This window comes from Thalassophryne amazonica, chromosome 1 (genome assembly GCF_902500255.1).
Source record: "Thalassophryne amazonica chromosome 1, fThaAma1.1, whole genome shotgun sequence".
Taxonomy (NCBI): Eukaryota; Metazoa; Chordata; class Actinopteri; order Batrachoidiformes; family Batrachoididae; genus Thalassophryne; species Thalassophryne amazonica.
The window spans coordinates 144,654,774-144,682,494 of NC_047103.1; the positions used below are offsets into that span (position 1 = coordinate 144,654,774).

At 43.4% G+C, this 27,721-nt stretch overlaps 1 long non-coding RNA gene across 1 annotated transcript; it reads right to left on the minus strand.

Annotated features, from left to right (window-relative positions):
• Positions 1-13,031: 13,031 nt before the first annotated feature.
• Positions 13,032-27,166, minus strand: LOC117520537. The gene is made up of 3 exons (XR_004563677.1): positions 27,156-27,166; positions 20,981-20,985; positions 13,032-13,116 (listed from the first exon to the last, which is right to left on the minus strand). It is a non-coding gene; the product is annotated as an uncharacterized LOC117520537 (long non-coding RNA).
• Positions 27,167-27,721: the final 555 nt, after the last annotated feature.

The following is a 27,721-nucleotide window of genomic DNA, read 5'->3' on the forward strand; positions in this document are numbered from 1 at the left end:
GGTACACAACCTGTTGTCAAGAGCATTACATTTTACTGGCCCTGAAGAAGTTTCTCTGTGTATTCATGACATTGAAGAAACACTGAAGAAAGGATTTTATGTGATTGCAGTCGTTGTAACACAGTGTGTTCAAAGCAGTACAGTATGCAAATGAGCATGATTGTTGTGGCTGGCGTGCCTGGCTGGCTTTTGTGTGTCTTTTGTTTCTGTCTTTTGGTTTTCCTCCCAGGTGGTGCGCATTTGGGACTGAGTGGCTGTGTAGCTGAGTTTATCAGGACCTCACCCTGATCACCTGAGGCTGATCACCTGCGGCTCGTCAGGACTCACAGCTGTGGTGCATCTACATGGATTGGAACATGGTGGCATTTAAGACTGGAGTACACAGTGTGTATTTGCCAGAGACTCGACCTTGTGACCAGACGGGTGAGATCGTCGGGAGCCATCTCATCATCAGTGGATGCAGAGAACGTCCAGGTTTGATGCATGGTCTGTGAAAGAGGAGTGGGTGAGGTCTCATGCTCGTCAGCACACTTCCTGAGGTACGTTAGATTTTGTGACTAACATTTATACAGTCAGTAAATGTGGTGTCCCTCACACCTTATTATATTGAGCTGTATGTTGGTCGTGTAATCAGCTTCCTCTGCAGTGGAGTTTTGTGAACTGGATGTTCCATGCCTGCAGGGTGGGAAGCTGATTAGTAATTAAGCCAGGAAGTGTTTGCTGTTTGTGCACCTTTGAGCGTTCTCTCTGTGTGTTGAGTGTGGACTCACATAATGATTCCTTCTTTCACAGACTCGGTTTGTCGCGGCCACCTGGGGGGTGTCGGCGGGGTCCTTGGGTCCGGGTTGGTTCTGGCTCCGGACCGTTGGTGCTGCTGGGAGCACACCGCAAAACCACCACGCCAGACCGCGCACTTTTATATTTTTTCACAACACTGTTATGTTCATTAAACTCTGTTATCCTTTGTACCGTGCTCTGCTTATTTTATACTGGGTCCTTCAAACGCTGGTCAGTTCTCCGGGCTGCGTCCGACACATAACAATGATTCCATAATACCAGGCATCACAAATGTAATGAATATACTGGAATGGACCAAGGTGCATGTCAAGGCCAACTCAGCTCACAGTTAAAAGGCCTATATGAAGAAAAAAGACGACCACTGCATTAAACTGTGTCTGTAAAAGCAAGTAACAGCCATTATGCTAGGAGACGGATGTTTATTTTTACAATCAAACATTTAATTTCTGCAATTCCATTATGCATCATCAGCAACATTGATGCAATGCACTGTAAACAGGGTTGGATCAAGACCTCCAAGATATTTCAAAGGTTTCACCCCCAGCATGAGGTGGAACTATAAAATGCAAATGGCAGTCATGTATATAAGAACTGTTGCTAAATGTGCCTTTCTGGAGGAGGGTAGGGTCTATGTCTGTATCAGTTCTGGATGAATCCATACCCTGGCACTGAAACCCAATTTAATGCAGCTCTGGCTAGGCCAAAGGCAGGCACTGAAAGAATGTTGGGGCACCTAAAGATTACATTTCTTCACCTGGAAAGACTAGGAGTTGCATGCTACAGGATTTGTGACAATATGGTTATGTGTATTGTCCAACACTACATAGTAGTGATCAATTAACCCTATAAAGCCCACCCTGTGAAATAATTGTCAGAAAATTCTAATTTTTTGAAACAAGAGTCTTTATTGGACCTTTTAACAAAACCACCAAAAAAAAACCCAAACAAACAAACAAAAACAAAAAACAAAAACCTTTTTGCATATATGTTTTTATTTGTATCATATTTGCTACATTGGGCGTTCTAGCATAAAAACATCCATTTTAAATCCAGAGCAAACATAACATTTCAAACCTATAAAATGATGCATTTTCTTAGGGAAATTACTGTGGATCACGTGTTTCAGACAGCCATTATGAATGTCTCATCTGAAGGCCCTCTGATGCATAAGATACTGACATCTGGTGGTTTGTCTGTGCACTACAAGTATCTCATTGTATACGATGTTTTTTTTGTGGAGAAAATATCACACTGATGAAGCAGGCATCTCAGAAAATCCTGTATCAAATATGATACACTTGCCGTTATTGTTAAGAGAGGGTCCCAGAGGCGGTAGTGCAGTCTGATGAGGACAGAGAGCTCAAGAACCTTGAACAGCGTAATGGTAGACTTGCTAGCGACAGGACTGTGGCCTAGTTTTTATTTATTTATTTAGTTTTTTATTAAATATAATAAGTACACACATACTGCACATAACAGTAATGTATGCTTTTGGGGATTCTCAGCCTGCAATTCAACCTCCTGCAATATGACTCGAGGAGATGTGAGGTGTGTGAGATTGTCCACCTGCATTTATGTGGGGTACCAGCTGTTGCATTTGTAACAACATTTTTTCTTTGCACAGTTTGCCAACCACCACATCATGCTTTTTTCTTTTTTTTCTGTTGGAGGACTGCAGGAAGATTTGTTTGTACATTGCACACACATTGTCCCATGAATAAAAGTCATTCCTGCCAAAACAGTTGTGTATGTGGCATTGTGTATCTGTACTCGTGGGTGGGTGTGTATATACTTGCCTAACTACTCCTTTGTTTCCTGAAGCTGTGGACTATGATGTGTATCCCAGGAGGAGTCTCCTGCAATGTTTACATCACTGTCTGAACAGGGATGCACACAGTTTGCTTGTAAACATGTTGCATTATCCACCTTCTCTCCAGACAAGAATGCCACAACATCGATAACTGTTTTCTTAGAATGGAAAAAGATGGAGAACTACAACCTACCTTTTCTGGGTCAGGCTCAAAACTTCTCAGCTGTCCCTCCACACACACACACACACACATGCACAATAGATACACAACATGGGAGCTTCGGAGCCTTATAGGTACATGCCTATCTCGGCTATCTCAGCTTTCAGTGCTTACCAGTCGAGTGAGTATAAGAGAAATTGTGGAGAGCTGGGCTTGTCCCAACTTGTCCTTTAACACTCCGAAACGGAGGTGTTCCTTTGTCTCGCTTCATCAGCGAATTGGTCGTGACGCGCGAAGTCTCCGCGCGGCTTTCCATGACAAAATCTCTTGTTAAAAGTGAAATCTGCCGGAAAATGGCTGATGTCCAGCTCTTGTGATAACCAGAGAAATTGCACACAGCCATCCACACAGCCATCCATTTAGAAATGATGTGGTGGTTTCTGCCTCTCGATGGTGGCTCGGAGCGCGGCGCGCCGTGCGCCATTGTGGGCCATCCTTAAAGCTGTAGTAACACTCCTTATTCTCTGTGAAGCCCGTAAAATTTTCACCGAAAGCCAGATCAATTTTTCTAATGGTTTCCAGCTGCCTGTCTCTAACAGTATATATATATATATATATATATATATATATATATATATATATATATATAGGACATTATCCATGCATTACTTTATTGACTATACTAATTAGAGTTGGGTCCCAAATTAAGCTCCGCATCGTTCTGTGATGAACCATTTCCGATATAATCAATATGAGATTTCTGACATTTTTGACACGTGATTAATTGATGTCAGTATCATCCGATCACTTCCTAAAGGACAAGGATGCAAATTTGTATTCTGTGCAACACTAACGTGAGTTTACTACATTTACTGTAAATCCAAGTATTTTGTGAAAATTTTAAATTTCTTAACCTTGACCTTGAACTTTGACCTTAAAACAATATTTCTGGTTGAAATCACATATAGAAAGAAGACATGTTTCAAAACATCCCATAATATGTCTTATTGCATATGAATCACATGGGTGCCAAAACACGTAGTTCAGAATTTAGCCACCATCCAGTTCCGGGGCTCAGGGAACATTTTCAGCCCATTACCTATATAATTATATAAATTAGGGGTCAGTCTGAAATTGAGGTCCTTTTTGCTTTATGATGCACCATTTCTGAGATAATTGATTTTTCAAAAAATTTGTGAAATTTGACCCATTCCTATCAATGGTAAATATTATTGAATCACTCCAAAAATCAGAGACCTATAGGCCCCACCAATCTGCATGGTTTCACCAAATTTCAAGTCATTCAGATGAAAAGTACTCCAAATCTAAGGTTTTTCATGATATTGCTATTTTTGACCGGTGTCACGTGACCTTGACTTTGACCATACCATGTTGCACTTCGACACAAATCATCACCGAATGAAGTGTGGTAGAAAAGATTATTGCAGCTGTTCCCAGTTTTGCTGAAATGGGAAAACAAACAGGCAGACAAACATTTAAACAAACAAACCAACAGACACAGCAACAGAGTCTTGTTGAATGACTTTGACAAGACTAATATTTTTTAAAAATGTTGATTGTAGGTCAAAATGTGTATGGCTGTAGAAACCAGTGGCTTTGGTCCTGTTGTTGCCAAACAAAGGTTTACTGACTTTGACTTAATGGCCCCTGCTATGACATTTGTATAATCAATGAATTCCTTCATAGCAACACTTTTGAACAGTGTCTGGGTTTGTAACTGTACTGGATCAAGACTTAGATCCAGGCTGTCAGTGATCTTGTTGACACGGCCATCAGAGACACATCTGTATGTGATGAAAGTGTTGAATTTGCAGAAACATTATTTTATTTTGACAGGTCTCAGTGTCCTTTGCTTTTTAAATCAATATATACCTTATGGAGTCATGAAACCACTCAACAAAGCTATTTGGCGATGGAGATACCCGTTTTTAAGGGACCTGATGCTACCTTTCTTACTGTATGGTTGTCAGATGTGGAAGCTAAGCAGTGATGTAAGGTGTCAACTGAATGTCTTTGGTGCAAGGTCTCTTTGGAGGATCCTTGGATTCCACTAGAATTACTTTATGCCATATGAGAAGATATTTTTGGGAGATTCACATGGTTTGTCATCAGTGACAACATTTTGCAATGTAGTGTGTTTACCCCCATGGGCAGGGGTGGTGGTGGCAACAAAAATGTTGATTGTGATAATAAAGTATTTTGTTGTCACATACAATGTTTGGTGAAATTCTATCCTAGGTCTTTTGGATCCTTTGGATCTATGAAGCTTAAATATGAAAAAGTATTGGTATCTGTATCGATATCAGCGAGACTGGACCTGTATTTACTTGGTATCGGATCAATACCAAAATTCCCAGTATCACCCACCTCAAGCGTCCAGCATAAAACTTGTGCAACTTCCTCATCTGCTGTGATGTCCCCGAGATATACATATAATTTTTTTTTTTTCTCCGTCAGGCTCAAAACGTCTTAATCACCCCGCGTGGATAAATATATATATATATATATATATATAAAATACATTTTATATCGGTAGCCCTCTGCACAGAATCCAAAAATGAGATCATATAAATGATGAGCTCATTATTGCAGTAGACGTAAAAAAGGTAGTAATAATGAACAACAGAAAAGGGCATGTGCACATTTCATTGCTTTATGCCTGCAGAATGATATCTTTGTACTCCTTTCCTTTTAGTCTGATTACCTTACTCAAATGTCTTCTTCACTTTTATATGGTGTTTTTATTTTGTATTTTTCTGGCTGACTTTCATGCCGTGATTGTAGAAGTTGGGGGGATTATTATTGATGCACTTAATTTTTTGGACACTTTTTCTTCAGTGTTCTTTCTTGTTTTTGCAGTGTTTGTGGTATTTCTTTACAGCACCACTTGAGTGAAAAATTGGTACCTTGCTGTTTGCCATTCTTACAATTGCATAGTGGCAATGGTTGAGAATTAATATTCCTACTTTTGACAGTGTACAGTGGAGCACAATGAAATTGGGATGCAACTCATCAAAGAGCTTTTTCTTATCATGCAGCCACTCTGTGGAACGGTCTTCCTGCAACCGCGAGGCAGTTGGAGTCCGTGGACATTTTTACGTCAAGACTTAAAACCTCTTTTTATTCTCTTTCTTATCAATAGCTTTTATTTATTTTTTTAAATTGATTTTATTATTTACTTCTGTATTTGAATTTTTTTTAATTTTTACTTATTTGTTTTAAATTTTATATTGAGCTGTTCTGTGTGAGGCGCCTTGAGGTGGCTATTGTTGTGATTTGGCGCTTTATAAGCTGATTAAATTGAATTCAACTCTACTGATAAGTTAAAAAAAAAGATAAAATTATATGCAAAACTAACAGAAAAATTCAAAAGTAATATGCAAATATATAGTCACATACAAATACTGTATATGTAGTGTAAATCTGACATGCTGCAAGTATAGCATACACTGGCAGTAAATTCAAATTGTGCAGGTGATTTTGCATTGTGAAGTTTCAGGTGTGTACTGCACTTGGGATGAAACTATCCTTGGGTCTCATGGTTCGAGCCCAAAACGCTTTGTAGTGTTTACGAGACAGCAGCAGATGGATTCCAGTTTTGGGTGCAACACCCCGATGGTTCTCTCAGCTCTGGACACCACCCGCTGTAGTCTGTAGTCACCAGTCTGCTGCAGTGCAGCTGCAGAACCACACACAGATGCAACGTGTTAGGCCGTTGTCTCTGGTGCAGTGGTAATGGGAGAGCAGGACACGCTGAGAAAGCCCAGATTTTCTCAACATTTGCAGAAAAAAAAAAAGCTGTTGGGCCTTCTTCAGCAAAGTGGTGATGTTGGATATCCACAAGCATTTGTCTGAGATGTGGTTTCCCAAGTACTTGAAGGATGAGACTTGAATGAATTGAATTGAATGAGAATTGAATTGAATGAGATTTATTTTCATTGTCATCACAAATGCAACAACGAAATTATGTTTACACTCCAATTACCTCAGACAAAATACAGCAATTAATTCACAATTACTTGTTTATGTAATAATGGCACACATCAAAATTAAAGACAACACATATACATTTGACATTGTTTATGTGCTCTAAACTTGAAGCAGTCTGTCATCCGAATTGAGGCAAGTGAGTGAGGGCCGCTGCAACATGAGTCACGCCGCCAGCAGCTTGGGGGGAGTGGCGTGAGTGGGGGCCAGGATGGGATGTGTGGTGGGGGCGGGGGGTGGGGTGGAGCATGCTTACAGTCCCTGTCTTTGTGTGAGTCAGTTCTTTTTCTGTTCGTGTGGGAGTTAGAGAAGATAAGGGGCAGCCAAATGTTCACCAAGGCTGTAGACATTCTTCTGGAGGAAAACAACAGGGCATTTTGTCCTTCAGAGGCTGATAACCCTGCCGTGTTTGTAGTTGAGCAGTGAAAAACACTTTTACAGTCTCACATGAACAAACCAGATCCCAAATTATGAATATTCTCCGGTCTCTGAAATCTTCCTCTGCAAGGTACACATTTGCTCCAAGATGCCATCCAATTTGCGTCTGAGTTCAAGGGTTAACACAGTCTGAGAATGCATCGCCTTGCCAAACTCATTAATCATGACGGGCAGGTGAGGGGTCATGGTTCTGGTGGCAGCCATCTTGCCAATTTTCCGGGAGGACAGGGCAGGACATAAGACAATAAGTACCAGCCCTCCTACTATGAAACCAAATATAGCTAAATCCTCGACGTCCTCCACAGAGAATGGCACAAAGCATGTGACTCCCCACATCTCCCAGGCGTCGAGAACATAGCCCGCAGGGTTGGTTCCATCTGGGCACACAGGGTCCCCCAGCCCTGATCTTCTTGTAGAAAAAGTGGTGTCAATAGCGTTCAGAGACCAGCTGATCAATTCCATGTTTAATCCAATATAGTTTGTCGAATTCACAGTCTGGTGAAGTAGAGACTTTGAAGGTTGGAGCAGAGATAAGGGAGAGAGGAGGAGATGCATCCGCCCTCGCCGGAGTCCCAAGCTGACTTGTTTCCTACTGTCCCCTTTGATGAAGATGGGTGTGTGTTCCTTATCCTGAAATGTCTGGAAGTCAATGGTCAGCTCCTTGGTTTTCCAGAATTGAGGGATAGGTTGGTTGTTGACCTTCACCTCATCAGATTTTGCACCTTTGCTCTGTAGACTGAATAATCACCATGAGAGATCAGCCCAATCACAGTCGTGTCATGGTGAAATTTTATCATTGCATTTGAGTTATGTGCAGAGACACAGTCATGAGTTAAAAAGTAGAGGACTGGAGAAAGTCCACAGCCTTGTGCATTGCTGATGTTCAGGGATATGAAAGAATAGGTGTGTGGACCTAAGCGCTACGCTAGTAGCCATCCTGACAGGAAGATGGCGATCCACTTGCACAGTGGTGAGCTGAGGCCCAACCGATCCAGTTTGTGGAAGAGCTGGGAGTGGGTAACAGGACTGAAAGTTGAGCTGTAGTCTACATCCTCACAGACATTCCCTGCACATGCATGTCTGGACAGTGTGAAGACCATCAGTAGATCTATTTGCTCTGCATGCAAATTGGTGTGAGTCCAGAGTTGCTGGGATGTTGGCCTTTATCTGGTGTAAAACCAGTCTTTCAAAACACTTATTTATGATGGGTGTGAGGGCAATTGGCCAGTAGTCATTCATGTTACTGATGTGTATTTTCTTCAGCACCTGGACAATGACGGCTGACTTATGGCACCGGGGTACTGTTTCCAGCTCTAGGGATAGGTTGAAGATTTTTCAAAATACCTCAGCCAGCTGGTTTGCACATGACCTGAGCGCATGTCCGGGAACTCCTTCGGGACCTGGTGCTTTCCAAGGGTTACCTCGCTGTAGTGACAGCTGTACCTCATGTGCTCAGCCTGATGGTGGGGCTCTGTCCACCTCTGTGGCTGTTACTTTTTGATGTGTGTTGTTCGTGCTAGTTTTAAAGTGAACAAAGAATTTATTGAGGACAATGGACATAGTGACATCACCGTGGGGGGATCAAACTGTCATTGGTTAGTGAAGAGTTTTTATGTTCCTTCACATACTCCTGGTGTTCATGGTTGAAAGCTAGTCCTCTACACATTGCGTATCAATGTCCTTGGCCTTTTTAATTCCCTTCTTCATCTCAGATCTGGCAATGCTGTAGCCAGTTGCATCTCCAGATGAAAATGCCTGATTTATCAGAACCAGTGGTACAAAAAGACTGGACACAAATGCTAAGCTCAGACTCAGACGGGATTTGGTCAAAGAATTTTACTGGTACAAGCAGGGTTTGGTACACAGAAAAGCCAAGTGGAGGATTCAGAAAAAAAAAAATCCTGCTGCTTTGAATGTCCCAATGAGAATAGCGGCCTTCATCGTCCATAAATGGAAGATGTTCAGATCCACTAGGACTCTTTCTAAAGCTTGCTGTCAGTCTAAACTGAGTGATCAGGGGAAAGGGTCTTAGCCAGGGAGGTGACATAGAACCTCATGGTCACTCCACCAATCAGGGCTGTATGATGGAAGACACTCCTTTATAAAAAACAAGGCACATGACAACCTGCCTAGATTTTGCCAAAAGGCACCTGAAGGACTCTCCGACCATGAAAGACAAAATTCTCTGGTCTGATGAGACAACGATTGAACTCTGTCATGAAAGTCAGGTATCATGTTTGGAGGAAACCAGGCACCGCTCATCACCTAGCCAATAGTATCTCAACAGTGAAGCATGGTGGTGGTGGCATCATGCTGTGGGGATGTTTTTCAACAGCAGGAACTGGGAGACTAGTCAGATTTGAGGGAAAGATGAATACAGCAATGTACAGAGACATCCTGGATGAAAATCTGCTCCAAAGTACTCTTGACCTCAGACTCAGATGGTTGTTCTTCTTTCAGCAGAGAAATAACCCTAAGCACACAGCCAATATATCAAAGGAGTGGTACAACTCTGTGAATGTCCTTGAATTGCCCAGCCAGAGTCCAGGGGCCTCATGGACAAAGGCTGCATATGCACAAAAATGTGGGGTACGTCCTTATCCATGCTAATGTTCAGATGTAACAAAAGTGAAATGACTGTAGAAATGAGCAGAGCACCATGCCATGTTCATGGCTGGCATGTACACATTTCTACAGCTATTAGTCCATTGGTGACACGTAAAGGTGATCCTGAGAAACTGTTAATAGTGTGAAAACAAGAAGTCAGAGTGACGTGCATAACAGAGACACACTTATGAACAATTAATTGTTTGCTGTTATGTGGGTGGATGTAAAACCATGTGCAAAGTGATGAGGAAAATGGCATTAACTCATTGGCTGCCAGCCATTTTCTGAGCAGCTGACCCCTCGCTGCCAGCCGTTTTGGGGAATTTTGACCTATGTTTCAAGACCCACAGAATATCGTCTGCTATGACTATGAAAAAACCAAAACCACCATCAGAAACATTAGAGTCTTATCTTTCATCAAAAAAAAAAAAAAAGTTTGTCTCTAACTTTTTCCATTCTTGAGTAATTGGCAGGAGAACATAGGGTGGTTTCAGCAAAAACACCAGTTTCCAACTAAAAAGCTGAGAAAAACAGCTTTTGTTAAATGATGCATGTCAACCAGAACAGTGACTTTGATGTGAATATTTTTTACTTTAGTTACACCTCAAACATGTGAACATTGTTTGCTTCTATAAAAACAACAAAAACACTGGAAAAATGGCTTTTGATGGCAAAAAATAATCATTTATTTACAATTATATCAACTAAAACAAATGACACTGTATACAACTATTTACAATTTTCCTGCTACTATCCCTAATTTCCCTACTATTACAACTATTTACAAAATAACTTTTTTGGTGTGTTGCAGCTGTTGTGCATGTGTGCACGTGTGTGTGTGTGTGTGCATTTGTTCACCCATCAGCATAATGTCTTTTTGTATGGAATGCAGTGAAACACTCGCCGGCATGCAAGGGGACACCACAGGACTTACAAAAGAGTCTGGTCTCACTGCGCAGGCCCCTACGTACACAGACCCTACACCTTCGTGCTGGTCTCGCCTTTTTGCTGGTGGGCATCAGCGGTTCCAGGTGATGGTTGGCCATTTTACCATCCAGCCTGCTCTCTGGGTGTGCACTGAGGTACTGTGTGGCGTAAAGGTTGGTCTGGTCAACAATATGTTGAAGTAGTTCGTCAGTCAGGAAGAGCTCCAGGAAGTCAGCTGGTTTGTCGGAATCCATCTCTGCAGCAGCTCTTTGGGGTCCAGGGGTCGCTGTGAAGGGGAACAGGTTTGGTGTCCAGTCACCTGTATGCCACCCAGAATCTGCTCCACGACTGCTGCTCGATATACGACCTGTAAATTATGGAAATACATACCATTACTATAAAATAAACAATAAACAATTTTTATTGCTACTATGTGATGTGCAGATTTTGGATGTATACTCTTACCTCTCTTCTTTTCATTGCCATCATTAGCACTGGCAGCTGTGCTGGTTGCACTACCTGTAAATTATGGAAATAGATACAAATACCTTTTCTTTTTTTTTATGGCCGCTATGTGATGTGCAGATTTTGGATATGTACTCTTACCTCTCTTCTTTTCACTGCCATCATTGGCACTGGCAGCTGTGCTGGTTGCACTACCTGTAAATTATGGAAATAGATAGAAAATACCATTAAAAAAATCCTGCTATGTGAGAAAAATCCTACTTTCCTTTGATCAGTAAAAGCTTAGCTATCTATTTATGTACAATTGCTGCTATGTGAGAAAATCCTCTCATTTTATCTGATCAGTAAAAGTTAGTTAGCTATATATGCTGTATATAAGTATGTATGTACTGTACCTCCTTTGTGTGTGACCGGACCGTCTGGGGACGAGTCTCTGCTGCTCCACTCTGATCCACATGGTAACCACTTGTCTGAAGAATCCGGGTCACGTTCGCTAAAACCATCTGATTCATCCTCTGAGCTGGCCACCGTTTGCGTGCGCCGCATGCCGCTTGGCCCAGGTTGAACTTCGTTCATTTCTTGGGACACCTCCTCCACCTCCTCTCCGAGATCCCTGCCCAAACCACCGGCGATCCCAACTCTCTCTCGCTCCGTACTCCGGGAAAGAGCTTGCTCAAGCGTGAGCTGCATTAGCTTTCCTTAGCCATTCATTTTCGCCATCTTGCCTCTACTCAGCCTCCTGGCCCTCCTCTTCTTCTCTCACTGACGATCCTTCAGAGCACACTACCGCCTCATACTGGATTAACTTCACAATTGCAACACATATAAGCTTGATCTCCACAGACAAGCTGCGCCAGGATGTTTGCCGGCAGTTACCACGAAAACATGTAATTGACGTATATATACGTCTTTGGCAGTGAGCGGTTGGTGGCCAATTGACGTATATATACGTCTTTGGCAGCGAGTGAGTTAACGGCTGTGTTTGCATTATTCGAGGATCTTCCACATGGTGCAATCCGGCATGAACATCTATTCAGGGAATGCGAGGATTTACTTGCAAATGACGATACCTGACTCATAAGCCAATTTCGATTACCAAGGCCAGTGTTACTGGAGTTGTGCAGAGAACTGTGGCCAGCCCTAGAGCGCAACGGCGAGGAGCCAGGGGTTGTCTGTGCCCACACAGGTGAGGTTCCTAGCAACAGGAGCATTCCACTGGGAGCTGGCTGATTGGTCAGGCATGTGCCAGTGAACCTTGAGCTGAGCCATGCCAGCTGTGTGGAACACAATCATCTGAATGTCATCCAGGTACATCACATTCCAGCATCAAAGTGCAATTTGCAGCGACAGTCAGTTCCCCTAATGTAAAATGAGTTATTGACTGCACATATATTGCTATAAAAGTGCCATCATATGATGACTTTGTTTTTGTTAATAGGAAACATTTTCATTCTATGAATGTTCAAATCATATGTGATGTGCAAATGCATCTGGCAGGGTGCGTGATGGGTGGCAGCTTGATGAGTAGTTTATTTGTGTAATTCTGGAATGAAAACAGTGCAGGCACATTTGGGCATGTGCATATTCAAATATGTTTTTTTTTTTGTTATTATTACTAACATTGGTTTTGTTTCTTGATGGTGGGGGGAGGTGAAAGTCTAGTGGTTAAGCGTTGGGCTTGAGACCAGTGGATCCTTGGTTCAAATCCCAGCCTAACAGGAAAATCACTATGGGCCCTTGGGCGAGGTCCTTAATCCCCTAGTTCCTCCTGGTGTGCAGTGAGCTCCTTGTGTGGCAGCACCCTGTCATCGGGGTGAATGTGAGGCATTCCTGTAAAGGTCTTTGAGCATCTGATGCAGATGGAAAAGCACTATATAAAAGCAATCTATTTACCATTTAATCCCTCCATTGTGTAGGAAACACTCATGTTGTCGGAGTTTTGACAGCTGGGGTGTATTGTCTGAGGGTAAGCATCACTGTTAGTGTTTGAGTGAGCAGAAAAAAAAAGTAACATTTCTGCAGTGTCTTCCAATGATGCCCCATGGTGGCAATATTTTTTATATATATATATTTTTTATATATATAACTGTTCTCTTCAACAGCCATTGTCTTCTTTAAATGCTAGTTAGGGCCCTGTCCCACTGGCGTTTAGGAGGATTTGTGTATGGATTGCGCACAAAATTGGCTCATATTCGCATAACATCCGCAATATGCGTGAAACATGCTCGTATGAGTCGGCCGACACCCGCAGAGGCACGTTTTTCCATTACCAGGATTTTTGAGCTGCACAAAATTTTGGCTGTAGATGACATCCGCCTTACACACTCCATACATACTCAATACATACACAATACATAATCTATGCACTGTATATTCGCTGTCATCTGCTGATATCCACAAATGACAGGGATTTGTGGCTTGGCAGCGGACTGGGACAGTGTGTAAAATGGATATTTTGCGTGCCCATCATGTCCACATCACGAACCAAAATAAGTTGTAGCGACTGCACACAGATTGGCCACGAATAAAGCGTTCTTATTACGTCTGCTTTACATCTGATTTGCGGCAGATGCAAATCAGATGCACTGTGTTCACAGCTGGATGCCGTTCTTTGTTCTACTGGCTGCCATGCGCTCTGCACTGGACGCTGTGTATATAAAATAATTATTTCGTGGTGGATTAATCATTTTATTCATCAAATTGCCTGTTGAAAACGGCTCTAATCACCTCCTAAATCACAGAGGAAGCCAGAGCCGTTCGCGGCCCAGCTGCAGAAAGCATTTTGAGCCGTCTAAAAAGGTAATTATTTGACTTGTATACATTGTCAAGGCTTGATAAAATAGTTGCATGTTTTTTCCTTCTTGTCTGCAGCTGTTACACTATTCATTCCTATGTTTATAACAGATTTAACTTCTTGTTATAATCGTTCAGTCGAGCTGTGCTCTGATGCGATACGCTGACATCACCACTCACCCTGTTCACTGCTTCTTTACTCCAATCAACGTGTCCAAGTCCAGCAAATGCTCCAGAACCTGTATTGTTGGTGTGAATAGTGATGCCGAAGGCCCGAGTGTGCTTCATTTATGACCACAATGCAGATGCCATGCATGCGCAACACGTGCGCGTTGCATCATAATACACCCGTAATACTGCCATGATCCATTTCCTCATTACTTGCGTTATACAACCGTGATTGTTCATCATATATTATCTATATATTATTAATATATCCGTAATTCATACTGGGACATTTGTCATTTTTGGCCATTTTTGTTGCGGATGACAACGAATGCCCGTACTTTGTATACTCAATTCATGCACAATTAATCCTCTCCCCAGTGGGACAGGGCCCTTATGTTTCACTCAACTTGCATAAAACACCTTCATAGTCAACCTCCCAAAATTAGCCCTGAACCTGACTGGTGTATTTTTCAGATATAGGAGTGTCAAGTGGACAATCTATGCCCCCCCCCCCCCCCCCCAACACCCACCACTAGAGGTGGGCGATACCAGGAATTTTGGTATTGATCCAATACCAAGTAAATACAGGCCCAGTATCGCCGATATCGATACCGATACAATACTTTTTTATATATTTAAGCTTCATAGATCCAAAGGATCCAAAAAGAATTTCGCCAAACATTGTACGTGACAACAAAATACTTTATTATCACAATCAACATTTTTGTTTAAAAAAAAAAAATCACTCAACACAACTTAAAACAAAATCTCCTGAGGTAGAGGGCTGACAAACCACAATACAAGGGTGCACTGCTCCATGTTGTGTGACAGTGCAGCGCTGCTCTTACAGACAGAGAGTAGACTTTGATGAATCTGCGCACACCTCAAAGTCTACTCTCTACTCTCCCACAGCAGTCAGTGCATGCAGGAGAGAAAAAAGCTTGAGTATCGATCTTTTTACACGAGGATCGTTCAATATCAATACCAGCGTTGGTATCAATATTATTGATATTAGGATTGATTCGCCCACCTCTACCCACCATCACAAGATGTGACACCATCACAAGTTACTTTCTACAAAAACGTTGGTACCCATTTGCAGCTGAATGGACAGGAATAATGCAGATGAAATGCCTTGCCCAAAGACACAGAAGAAGAATGGCAAAAGGAATCCTTCTCAGGTCTACATATTGGTAATTCATATGAATCTCAATTAGCTACTCACTCTGCATTTATCCCTCTTTTTTTTTGGCTATGGTCAAACTCAAATTCATTCATTTAACAGTCATCTCACAGTGAGATTCAGGCTCTCAAACTTGAAGAAAATGCTGAAGGTTTACTTCAAGAAGTAACATTTTGTGCTTAAGGGGAAATTGTGATGGTGTGTCAAGGGAGAAAATTCAAAGGATGTGTCTATGAACTTGCTCATCTTTAGGAAAACGGCCTCAACCAAACTGCTGAGTATTGCACCACTTGTGGGTCCCTGCAGACACTCGGATTCATTCACACAAACATTTGAGTCAGCGCTGCCCACAGTCTGCATTAAAAAAAGAAGCCCCCTCAAGAGATAAGCTGAGGCGAGAAGACCGAGGATTCCAGTGCTAATCTCCTAAACATGATTTTTCATACAGCTTTGCACAACATGCCCGCGGATTAAAGACCTTCTATTAAAGAAAAGGGGCTTAACATATGGAAGGAAAGAAAAGCCAGCTGTACTTGGTTGGACTTAGCTGCCTGAGCCATAGTTCAATAGTGCCTTTTTAAAAGTGTATTTGCTCTACTTTGAGATGATCCTTCTATGTCATAAGACATGACAGAAAAATGGGACTTGAGCTTGACCAAGTTTTGCATCAGAATTTGAAAAAGAATCGGACATCACTCACTCACTCATTTTTAGCCGCCTACTCCAATTAAGGGTCACAGGGGGAGCTGGAGCCTATCCCAGTAGTCATAGGGCATGAGGCGGGGTACACCCTGGGCAGGATGCCAGTCTGCTGCAGAGCCAGATATTGACAAACACATTAATACCTGCATGCACACCTATGGACAATTTAAAGTTACCAGTTCACCTAACCTGTATGTCTTTGGACGTGGGAGGATGATGGAGCACCCGGAGGGAACCCACGCAAACACGTTGCTCAATTATTGGACATAGTATCCCATATTAAAATAAATAAATAAATAAATAAATAAATCTTGTTAACATGCACTAAGGAGAGAAATACTTGTTAATGGCGTTTATCTGTTGTCATATACTTTATCAGGAATTAAGTGATTAAAAGAAGTTTTGAGGTGATGTTAAGCGTAACGTACAACCCACCGTACGTGCTACTATGGGCCGTGTATATGGAAAATTTTGACAAAGTTGTGCTTGAGACTTGCCCATTACTTGCATGTTTTCAGTGCCATAGAAGACTGGCTTTGGAGACTTTTGGCCATGCACATGCAAATTATATGAGTCATGAAAAATTAAGAATGTATACAGTACATACGGTACCCAAACTCAATTTGTATGCCTGAACCACATCAGGAGCACAGCTTCTAGGTGCTTTGTGATAACAGTAAGTTGCTTGGTCATTGCACAGGGGACGTGCCTCAGAGGTACTACAAAGTACTCCACAATTGCTATTTGTGTGGTCTGCAAGACAGAAGTACATATCACTTTCTACCCCTATGTGTGGTGTGCATGCAGCAGATATAACCCGCATGTGACACAAGTGGCAAGACTTTGAGTATATATACTGGGGAGACTGTGTAATGTGTAGCATTGTAAAAGGGGAAATGATGGCTGACCCCATAACGCCACAATGACTGAGGGTGTTGAACATCTATAGGCAGATGATAGAAGCTGAGAAGCATCACACCTCGTGAATGTCAGGTGTGCAGCCTGTACCAGAATCCTGCGGCATGGCTGGGAGCTACCAAACCCTGTGAATCATGCGTGTCCAAAACATGTATGAAGGGTTGGAAACTACGCATTAGTCTCGGTCCGACTTTGCACAAGCTGACCTGCCACGGAATGACATCCCTGGAGACCATGGGGTGAAGCATATGAGTCCTTGACTCACACTGATGTAGTCCTATCTGTCAGAAGTGACTTCCCAGCCAATACGGCTCCCCAAATGTAAATGGACAGAATGGGACGGTCAAAATAAATGAACTGGGTGGTCCAAGGACACCAACAGGTAATCTGAATTGGGGACACCTGAAGTCAAAAATGTCTAAATGTAGGTTTTATGGAAATGTATGCTGTTCTATTTTGGCCAAATCCCACTACTCATCTGTCACCCTCTCTGTCTTCATTGTGCATGCATTGCGGAGTCGAGCAACAAGAGATAATTAGGATTTAGCATTTTTTTGAGTTTGGGTTGTAAATATTAGTTTTCATTTTCATTGTAGTTTGGTGAATGCCAATACACATTTGTGTGTATAATCAAAGTGGACATGCTATGTTAGGTATATCTGAATATCTGAATGTTTATGCTTTTGGTGGTCCATGGCACAATCGCTTTCTGTTGCCTGACAATAGCAAGGCACCAGTACTCTGTAAGACATAGCCCAGTCTCACGTTTTTTTTTCATGCCCCCGCTACAAAAAGAATCCGATTTCATGAAATGTGTTTTTCATTTTGCTATTTATAATCTTACCCTTCTCCTAACTCTAATCATAACCATAGCATTAGTGTCTACCCTCCCCTAACCATAACTCCAGTCATTGCCCCTTAACCTGACTGCTGCGATAGCCCACCAATGGCCCTTGATTGCTGTAAGTGGGTATTAAAAATTAATAAATGCATATAACTCGAGACTTGACACAGGGATCATTTTTACTTAAATTATGACTACCATCTTCGTGGAAAGTGACTTTTATTTGTGTAATAGGTTTTGTTTTTTCTTGTCACAGGCTATTCAGATTGTATCTGGCTGGAATAAATTATCATGTGAGTGACATTAACATAAATTGATTTGACGTATGGCTATAAAATATACAGCAGCCAAGTTCAAAGGTTCCAGTGGTTATTACTACCACATCATGTGTTCAAGCCAAGTTTAAAGGATTTTAGGCAGACTTACATCAATGCATTTTTTTTTATTTTGTCCTTAACCAAGCTTTCGGTCACAACCTTCATCAGGGCATTGCAAGTAACATTTTTTTCTTTTCTTTTTCTTTCTGGAACACTTGTTCCAGAAAAAAAAAAATGGTTACCTCTAAAATTCAGTCATACAGCATATTTTGAACATGTTCAAAATTTGCCCTGCTAAAGCTGTAGATACAGTGAGTGGTTTTAAGAAGCAAACCACAGTGATGCCACAGAGAGGAGTTTGTTGGTAACTGTTGGAATGATTTTGGAGCAAAAAAACTGATGCCAATGCTGTGTAACTACACTCTCCCCTGCAACCACCTTACATTCTCCAGTTTCATTTATCCAGTTTCATTTATCTAACAGACATTATTATCAGGTGTTCATGTAAATAATAACAAGCACTAAATACATATTTAGATGACAGAATAATGTTTGCTTGCTCAGAGACAAATATGCATGAAAGCCAACATGTTTCTGTGAAGGCTAAGATTTTAACAGAGCAATGTTAGTGTATTCCATCAGATGTCAGGAAAACTGTAACGAACACTACATAGGTGAGACTAAGCAGCCGTTACACAAAAGGCTATATCAGCACCACAGAGAGGGTGCCGGTGGACCTCAGTCTGCAGTTCATCTCCACCTTAAAGACACACGTTTGAGGACAAGGAAGTTAAAATCTTAGCCAGAGAAAGGAAATGGTTTGAGAGAGGAGTGAAGGAGGCATTTTATGTGAAACAGTTGAAACCCAGCCTTAACTGGGGAGGGGGTCTGAGACACGGTTTGTCACCTGTTTACAATGGGGTACTCAGGTCAAAGCAGTTTCAGTCTTTTGTTCATGGTAATGTCTCATTCACGTCATCAGGAGAGTCGTCAGGGGAGGCGTCAGGGGAGGCGTCAGGGGAGGCGGCCATCCCATCATTAGGAGGGACAGCTACCCTGTCATTAGGAGGGTGCTAACTAGTGCACAATAGGTGCTAATTAGAGCTATTGTTTAGTCACTAGCCTATAGCAGTCTGCCTCTCGGTAGGAGGGGTCTGGTTAGGTTTAAAACTTCTGTTTATTCCTCTCTACAAGAGTCAAGACAGAAGTCAGACTACCAGAGCAAGAATTTTAGCTGAGGAAGCTTCTGCGATTTGAAAAAGCGAAACGTCCTTGCATCAAGCAACCCAGTCCAGTCGAAGATTCAAGCTTCTCCACTATGAAAGCCAACATGGCATATTTTCCAATGGTCATATGAACTGCCAAAATTATTCAAGTATTTACAAAGTTGTCAATCTGAAGGAACAAATTTCATGAGACATTCTATTTCTTTTTCAACTCTATCGTTGTCATCTCTTGGATGGCTCACAAACAATCATGGGACATCATGTGGGCAGCTTTGAAGTGTTTATGTCTCTTGACTAATAACATATATGTGACCCTGTGGTCACATTAGCTACAAATGAGGATGACAAGCAGTTGGAGTTTTTTGCTTAATAGGCATTCCCGGTGCATGGCCAACTTGTGGTTTCATGGTGGGAATGTCCACAATGTTTAATGGTCCATCTTTCACTGTGATGTGCCTGAATCGCTAGTTAGGAAGCTAATACTATACTATATATATATGTCCCGAAGATGTTTTGTAAATCACTTTAGAGGTATTATTGTATAACAAAAATAGAGTTGTTGGGTTTTGTAAGTGTTTCTCCCAAGCCTTTACAGAATATATGAAGAAATGCCAAACATGTTAGATTTATACAGAAATTAGCTGTTTTGGAGTCTTTTCTGTCATCTTGTCTCATGTTGTTTGTATGAGCAACCTGCTGACATCACACTGCCAATTTACTCTGATTGGTAGGTGCAGTGTCATGTCACTCAGAATTTGCATAAAACAAATTTGTCATCTATTTTGTTGACCATTGTCTCTTGTCATTGAAAAATACCCACTCTGATTGAAAATGCAGGGATGAGAATGGGCAAGAAAAAAAACTCTGAAAATAGGTGGGGGCCTGGGGGCCGCTGTAGGCCCCCAGCAGGGTCCAGGGGCACACAGGCTTTCGGCATTTCTGGGCCACTGGAGAGGCCTAAAATTTCCATTTCATATTTTTGTATGTTGGGGAAGGTGGAAGCCTTACTGTAATAAAAGCATCTGTCTATGTAGACCTTCTTTCAGTGATACCTGCGGAGTGCTATAGCACATGTACTTAATATAAATGCCATAGCATTGGACAGATATCACTGAACTCACTAAAGACATTCTTCAAGTGTCTTTCCTTAATCTGCAATGAGCTCTGAAATACACTGTATCAAGACTGGAAAACGGATGTGACAGTATGCAACTTCTGGACTCGAACTCAAGGCTTGGTAGACAAAAACAGTTTACTTGGGCAAAAAGAAGGGTCTGGTACACGGGTAGGCAATCCAACAAAGCGAACAAGAGCAAAAACATCAGGCAGGTGCGTGGTCGAAAATACAAGCGAGAGGTCAAAGCACACGGGAAGCAAGCAGGTCGAGAACAAGACAAAGAAGGCTGGAGAGAAGGCATAGAGCGCATCAGTCTGGCGAGGTAACAGAACAAAAAGAGGATCTTAAATACACCCAAGTGATGAAGTGTAGATTGGGAGCAAGTGTGCATGGAACTCACCAGAATGAGGGTGTTGCCAGGGAGAGGGAAACACCCACCAACAAGAGACAGGAGTGTAACAAATAGCTAATTTGTTACTTAGTGATTTTATAGCTGTACAGTTACTTTAGTTAGGAAGCACCTTGATGTATGTAGGATTGAGTATTGAGGTGTGTAGTTGTAATTTGTCTTCCTTACCTCATGTCTTGTGTCCAGGCGGCAAAGAGGTCCCACTGGAAACTGTTGCTATGATAAAGGTTCTGGGATAGACCAAGGCAGGGGAGTCATGGGGGGAGATGTGTTTAAGGGGGTTTATTGGTGTATGAATTTTAGTAAATAGGTGGTTTTGGGGGGTTTAAGTTTAGGTTTAGAGATGGTGGGATTTTAAATGGGTTTTGGGTTGGTTAAAGGTATGGAGGGTTTTGATAGGTGTTAGGAGCTAGTTGGTTAGCTCTTACCTTTTTAGATTTTAATGGTTTAACCCGATTAGTCAAATCAGATAAAAGGCGCCTGAGAGATCATTCTGGAGTGGTAGTTGGGGAGAGACTATTCCCACCACCTCTCTGGGTATTTGTACTTTATGCATGATTTTCTTTGTTCTTTTTGGAAGGGTAGTGATAAAGTAAGAAAATTAAAGTTGTGGACCACATCAAGTTGCCTCGGCCTCTGTCTCTGCTTCTGTCTCATGGGGGTTTGACCGCTAGGGGCCAACCGACGTCACATTGGTGTCAGAAGTGATTTGTGCCTTGGTGAGACAGGATGGGAAGGAGAAAAGGGGGAAAGCGAGGCTCAGAAGATGACAGTGAATCGGCCGAAGCCTATAATGAGGGGGCAACGTCGAGGGGTCGAGATAGACTGGAGGAACTGATGGACCTGGTTAAGATACTGGCCGAGTCCCAGACAGCAAGAGACCGGGAGAGGGACAAAGACTGGTCTTTGCAGGAGCAGCGTTGGTCGTCCATGCAGCAGCAGGTCCCACAAGTTCAGCAGCAGCTGTTAACAATGCAGTCAGAGCAATCTGCATATCAAGAAGAGGAATTAGTGGGAGTGCCAGCAGGGGCTGTAGGGGTTGATGGGGTAGATAATGGTAGCTACCACAGGCCGCAGCAGGAACCGAAGTTGTTACCGTTAGCCCCTGAAGACAATGTGGAGCATTTTCTCACTACTTTTGAGAGAATGGCTCAGGTGTGCAGGTGGCCAGTGAAGGAGTGGGCTTTTCGATTGGTTCCGCTCCTTACAGGCAAAGCCTGTAATGCCTGTGTTAATGGATTTTGCAGATACGGAAGACTATGATAAGGTGAAGAAAGCTATCTTAGCAAAATATGAGATTACAGCAGAGACGTACCGACGTCGCTTCCGTTCCTTGAAGATGGAGACAGAGGAGACGCCGCGAGAACTGTATGTGAGGCTTAAGGAACTGTTTTACAGATGGATTCAGCCAGAAAAATCTACTGTTTATGCCATATCCGAAACCCTCATCATGGAACAGTTCCTTCGTATGGTCAATCCGGAGTTGGAGGTGTGGATTCGGGAGCATGACCCTACCACTGCTGAAGAAGCGGCGCGGCTAGCAGAGGTCTTTACAGCTGCTCGTAAAGAGCCCAGAGCTACCTTCTTTGGCCGGACCTTGCCAAGTAAGTCCTTTGGGGGTGATAGGGGTTTTGGTTTAGGTCAGGGTAATAAGCCTTTCCAGGTAAACCCACAGTCTCATTCTGGTAAAAAATCTTCTAGAATGGCACCGCAGGAGGTCAGATGTTATAATTGTGATAAGCTTGGTCATATACAGCGCTATTGCCCAACTTTGAAATCTAAGTATTCTTTGCTTTGTTCTGTGCCGAGGCCGGCATCGGTCCAGACTGAGTGTAGGAAGGGGCATACGACGCCAGTGTTGGTAAATGGCCAGCATGTGCATTGTTAGACTCCGGGTGTTTTCAGACTGTGGTTTTGGCTGGTTTGGTTCCGTTTGAAGGTCAGTGTACCGAGGAAGCCCTTTAGTTTGTATACATGGAGATGAGCATAGGTACCCTATGTCAGAGGTTTATTTAACCGTAGGGGGACAGACTTATTTGGTTCTGTGCTTTAGCAAAAAACCTACCTTTTCCTGTCATTCTGGGCAATGATATTCCAACCTCTTCCTGATTTGCTAGTTCAGGCTAATCAGGGTAAGCCGGAAGCGGGGGGAAGAACTTGTTTGGAGCTGGGGGGACAGGGTACCTTTGAATCAGCTGAGCGGTGTAATGTTTTTACCAGAGCTCAGTTAGTAAGGGGAGATTTTGAGGAGTTACCGTTTTGTGATGAGGAATTGGAGGTTCAACCAGGAAAGACAAGGAAGTCTAAGTCTCAAAGGAGGAGGGAGAAGTTTGCTGGGTCTCAGAGGGAGGCACTGGTTAAACCCCTTAGTCTAGGGGAATGGGATATCCCTTAGACATAGGGACTTTGCAGAAACAGGACCTTACCCTTAAGCCCTGGTTTGATAAAGTTAAAGAGCAGGAAGGTGCTGAAGTGGGAAAAAGTATTTGTTTAGATGAGGAACGTTATGTAATTAAAAACGGTCTTCTCTATCAAGTGAGAGGTAAAGTGGATGTCTTAGCTTTGCCACAAGAGTTTAGAGAACGAGTTATGGAGCTCGGGCACTCAATTCCTTGGGCAGGCCATATGGCATTTCAGAAAACACTTCGGCGGATTGGGAGTCGGTTCGCTTGGCCAGGAATGTACTCACAGGTCTCCAAATTTTGTAGTTCCTGTGAGGTGTGCCAGTTAACAGCAGGAAAGAGGGTAGCTCAGGCCCCTCTGCACCCTTTACCGATTATAGGTACGCCTTTTGAGAGAATTGGCATGGACATTGTAGGCCCGTTGGAGAGGAGTGCAGCGGGCAACCGGTACATTTTGGTCATGTCGGATTATGCTACACGCTACCCAGAGGCCTTTCCTCTTAGATCTATAAGGCTAAACAGGTTGCCAATTGTTTGGTGCAGCTGTTTTCTAGGGTGGGGGTGGTTAAGGAGATACTTACTGACTGTGGCACTAATTTTTGTCGAAACTTCTTCGACATGTATATCAATTGTTAGGGGTCAGGGGTATTAGGACCACTCCATATCACCCTCAAACGGACGGTTTTAGTGGAGCGGTATAACCAGACGCTTAAAAATATGTTGCGCAGGTTTGTCTCCTCTACAGGCAAGGATTGGGACCAGTGGTTGCCATATCTGCTCTTTGCTTACCGGGAGGTCCCCCAGGCATCTACTGGTTTCTCACCGTTGAATTGCTGTATGGACGCCAGGTGAGAGGACCTTTAGATCTGTTGAAGGAGCACTGGGAGCGGAAGGAAGCAGATGGAGAGAACATTGTGGCGTATGTGTTGAAGATGAGGAAGAGGATCGAGGCAATGGCAACTTTGGCACAGGAGAATCTTAAGGAGGCACAAAGGGCACAGAAGACCTGGTATGATAAGAAGGCGAGGGATCGGACCTTTACACCAGGCCAAAAGGTACTGTTGCTTTTACCGACTAGTGACAATAAATTATTGGCAAAGTGGCAGGGGCCGTATGAGGTTATACGGCAGGTTGGGGAGGTGACTTATGAACTTTATATGCCAGAGAGACTTAAAAGTATCAACTTTTTCATGTTAATCTACTGAAACAGTTCATGGTGCGTCAGGAACCTTCCCAGCAGCTGTTGGTTCGTGGGGTGAAGGATGATGAGGTGACGGAGAAGTTTTTTCCAGTTCCAGCCACTGAGCCGGTTTCCATTGACTTGGCGCATCTTTCTCCCTCTCAGCAGGGTGATATGTGCTCTCTTCTGGATCCAGAGCTCTTTAAGGAGACTCCTGGTTTTACCTCTCTAGTGCAACATCATATCCGGCTCAAGAAGGATGCTCCAGTGAGACAGAGGAGCTATCGAATTCCTGAGCGGTTGGTTATGGAATTAAAAAAGAAAATTCAATTGATGTTGGAGCTTGGAATTATTGAGGTTTCTAACAGTGAATGGTGTAGTCCTGTGGTGCTTGTGCCAAAGAAGGATGGTTCTCTTCGATTTTGTATTGATTTCAGATATTTGAATTCAATTTCGAACTTTGACCCTTACCCAATGCCACGCATTGATGATCTGCTGGAACGAGTGGGGAGTGCCTCCTTTATTACAACTTTGGATTTGTCAAAGGGCTACTGGCAGCTTGTGTTGGCGCCTGAAGCGCGAGAATTAACAGCTTTTAAAACACCTGTTGGCTTGTATCAGTTTCGGGTGATGCCCTTTGGGTTACAAGGGGCGCCAGCCACGTTTCAGAGGCTCATGGATCATGTACTTCGGGATGTGACTGATTTTGCGGCAGCGTACCTGGATGATGTTGTAGTGTATAGTCAGTCTTGGGAGGAACATCTTCAACATCTCCGGGCGGTGTGTCAGAGAATTCGGGCTGCCGGATTGACTATTAACCCTCGTAAGTGTGCGGTGGCACATAAGGAAGTGGAGTACCTGGGGTACACTATTGGCTTTGGGAAAATTAGACCACAGGTCCAGAAGATGGAGGCTATTTACTCCTTTCCGGTGGCTACTACAAAGAAGAAAGTGAGGGGGTTTATCGGACTGGTGGGATGGTACAGAAAGTTTATCCCCCAGTTTGCTGAGCGAACGAAGGTCCTCAATGATTTGACTAAGAACTCTGCCCCAAATAAAGTTTGTTGGACAGAGGACTGTGATCAAGCGTTTAAGGCTTTGAAGGAGGCCATAGGTACTCGACCTGTGCTTCAAACCCCAGATTTTGGCCGGCCCTTTATCCTCCAGACTGATGCGTCAGGGGTGGGATTGGGGGCAGTGCTCCTGCAGGAAAAGGATGGTGAAAGACGACCGGTCGTGTTCCTGAGTCGGCGGTTGTTGGACCGGGAAACGAGGTACTCGGCGGTGGAGAAAGAGTGTTTGGCAATGAAGTGGGCCATTGATTCTTTGCGTTATCTGTTGGGGCATCACTTTGTCTTGGAGACGGATCATCGGGCGCTGCAATGGCTGCATAGGATGAGGGAGGCAAATGCTCGTATTGCCGGGTGGTATCTTGCCTTGCAACCTTATGACTTTACGGTTCAATACAAACCAGGGAAGACTAACATTGTGGCGGATTGCCTTTCAAGACTGGTAGAAGAGTGATAATGGCCTTTGAGAGGAGGGGGGAAGTGTAACAAATAGCTAATTTGTTACTTAGTGATTTTATAGCTGTACAGTTAGTTAGTTAGGAAGCACCTTGATGTATGTAGGATTGAGTATTGAGGTGTGTAGTTGTAATTTGTCTTCCTTACCTCATGTCTTGTGTCCAGGCGGCAAAGAGGTCCACTGGAAACTGTTGCTATGATAAAGGTTCTGGGATAGACCAAGGCAGGGGAGAGTCATGGGGGAGATGTGTTTAAGGGGTTTATTGGTGTATGAATTTTAGTAAATAGGTGGTTTTGGGGGGTTTAGGTTTAGAGATGGTGGGATTTAAATGGGTTTTGGGTTGGTTAAAGGTATGGAGGGTTTTGATAGGTGTTAGGAGCTAGTTGGTTAGCTCTTACCTTTTTAGATTTTAATGGTTTAACCCGATTAGTCAAATCAGATAAAAGGCGCCTGAGAGATCATTCTGGAGTGGCAGTGGGGAGAGACTATTCCCACCAACCTCTCTGGGTATTTGTACTTTATGCACGATTTTCTTTGTTCTTTTTGGAAGGGTAGTGATAAAGTAAGAAAATTAAAGTTGTGGACCACATCAAGTTGCCTCGGCCTCTGTCTCTGCTTCTGTCTCATTGGGGGTTTGACCGCTAGGGGCCAACCGACGTCACAAGAGAGACAGGGACAGTAAAACCCAAGCAAGGAAAAACCCAGACAACAGAATAAGACTACAGCGAAGCAAACATAGCAAAAGCATGAAAACACAACCAGACAGAACCTCACATCCTGACAGTACCCCCCCCACAAAGGCCGGCCCCAGACGGCCCTGGAGCAGCAGGATGGGCAACGTGAAAATCCCGGATGAGACCGGGGTCCAGGATAAAACGGGAAGGGATCCACGACCACTGCCCAGGACCATACCCCTACCAATCAACCAGATACTGAAAACCCCGACCCCGACGACGCGAAGCCAGAAGCCGCCGCACAGAAAACACCGGCCCCTCATCCACAAACCGGGCGGAATGGCCGGAGAGACCGAGGACTAGACTTCACCGGCTTGACGTGACTAACATGAAATGTGGGATGAACACGCATAGACGGAGGCAACCAAAGATGGACAGAAACAGGATTTATGATCTTCGAAATGGGAAAGGGACCAACGAACCTGGGAGCCAGCTTGCGCGTGACCCCACGGAGTGGCAAGTGATGTGTGGACAACCAAACCTTCTGTCCCACCGAGTAAGTCGGGGCAACCGACCGTTTACGGTCAGCAGCCACCTTGTAAAGGGCCGAAGAGCGACCCAGGGCCCAACGAGCCCGCTCCCAGGTCTGTCGGTACCTGACAATTAGACTAAGGGCAGACGGAACAGAGGAACGAAGGATAGAGGAGAGAAGAGAGAAGGTTGATGACCGTAAACCACATGAAAAGGAGGAAAACCCTGAAGATGCCGTACGGTAAACTGTTGTGGGCTAGTTCTATCCAGATATCTGTTGAGGACCAGGTAGACGGATGCTGAGAACATAGAATTCTGAGACCCTTTTCCAACTCTGATTAAACCGTTTCAGACTGACTGTTTGCCTGGGGATGGTACCCGGACGTAAGGCTGGAGGCGGCCCAGAGGAGATGGCAGAACTCCCTCCAAAATCCAGAAATAAACTGCGGACCCCGGTCAGAGACAATATCCTGCGGAAGCCATGGAGACGAAAGACATGTGTAAGCATATTTCGGCA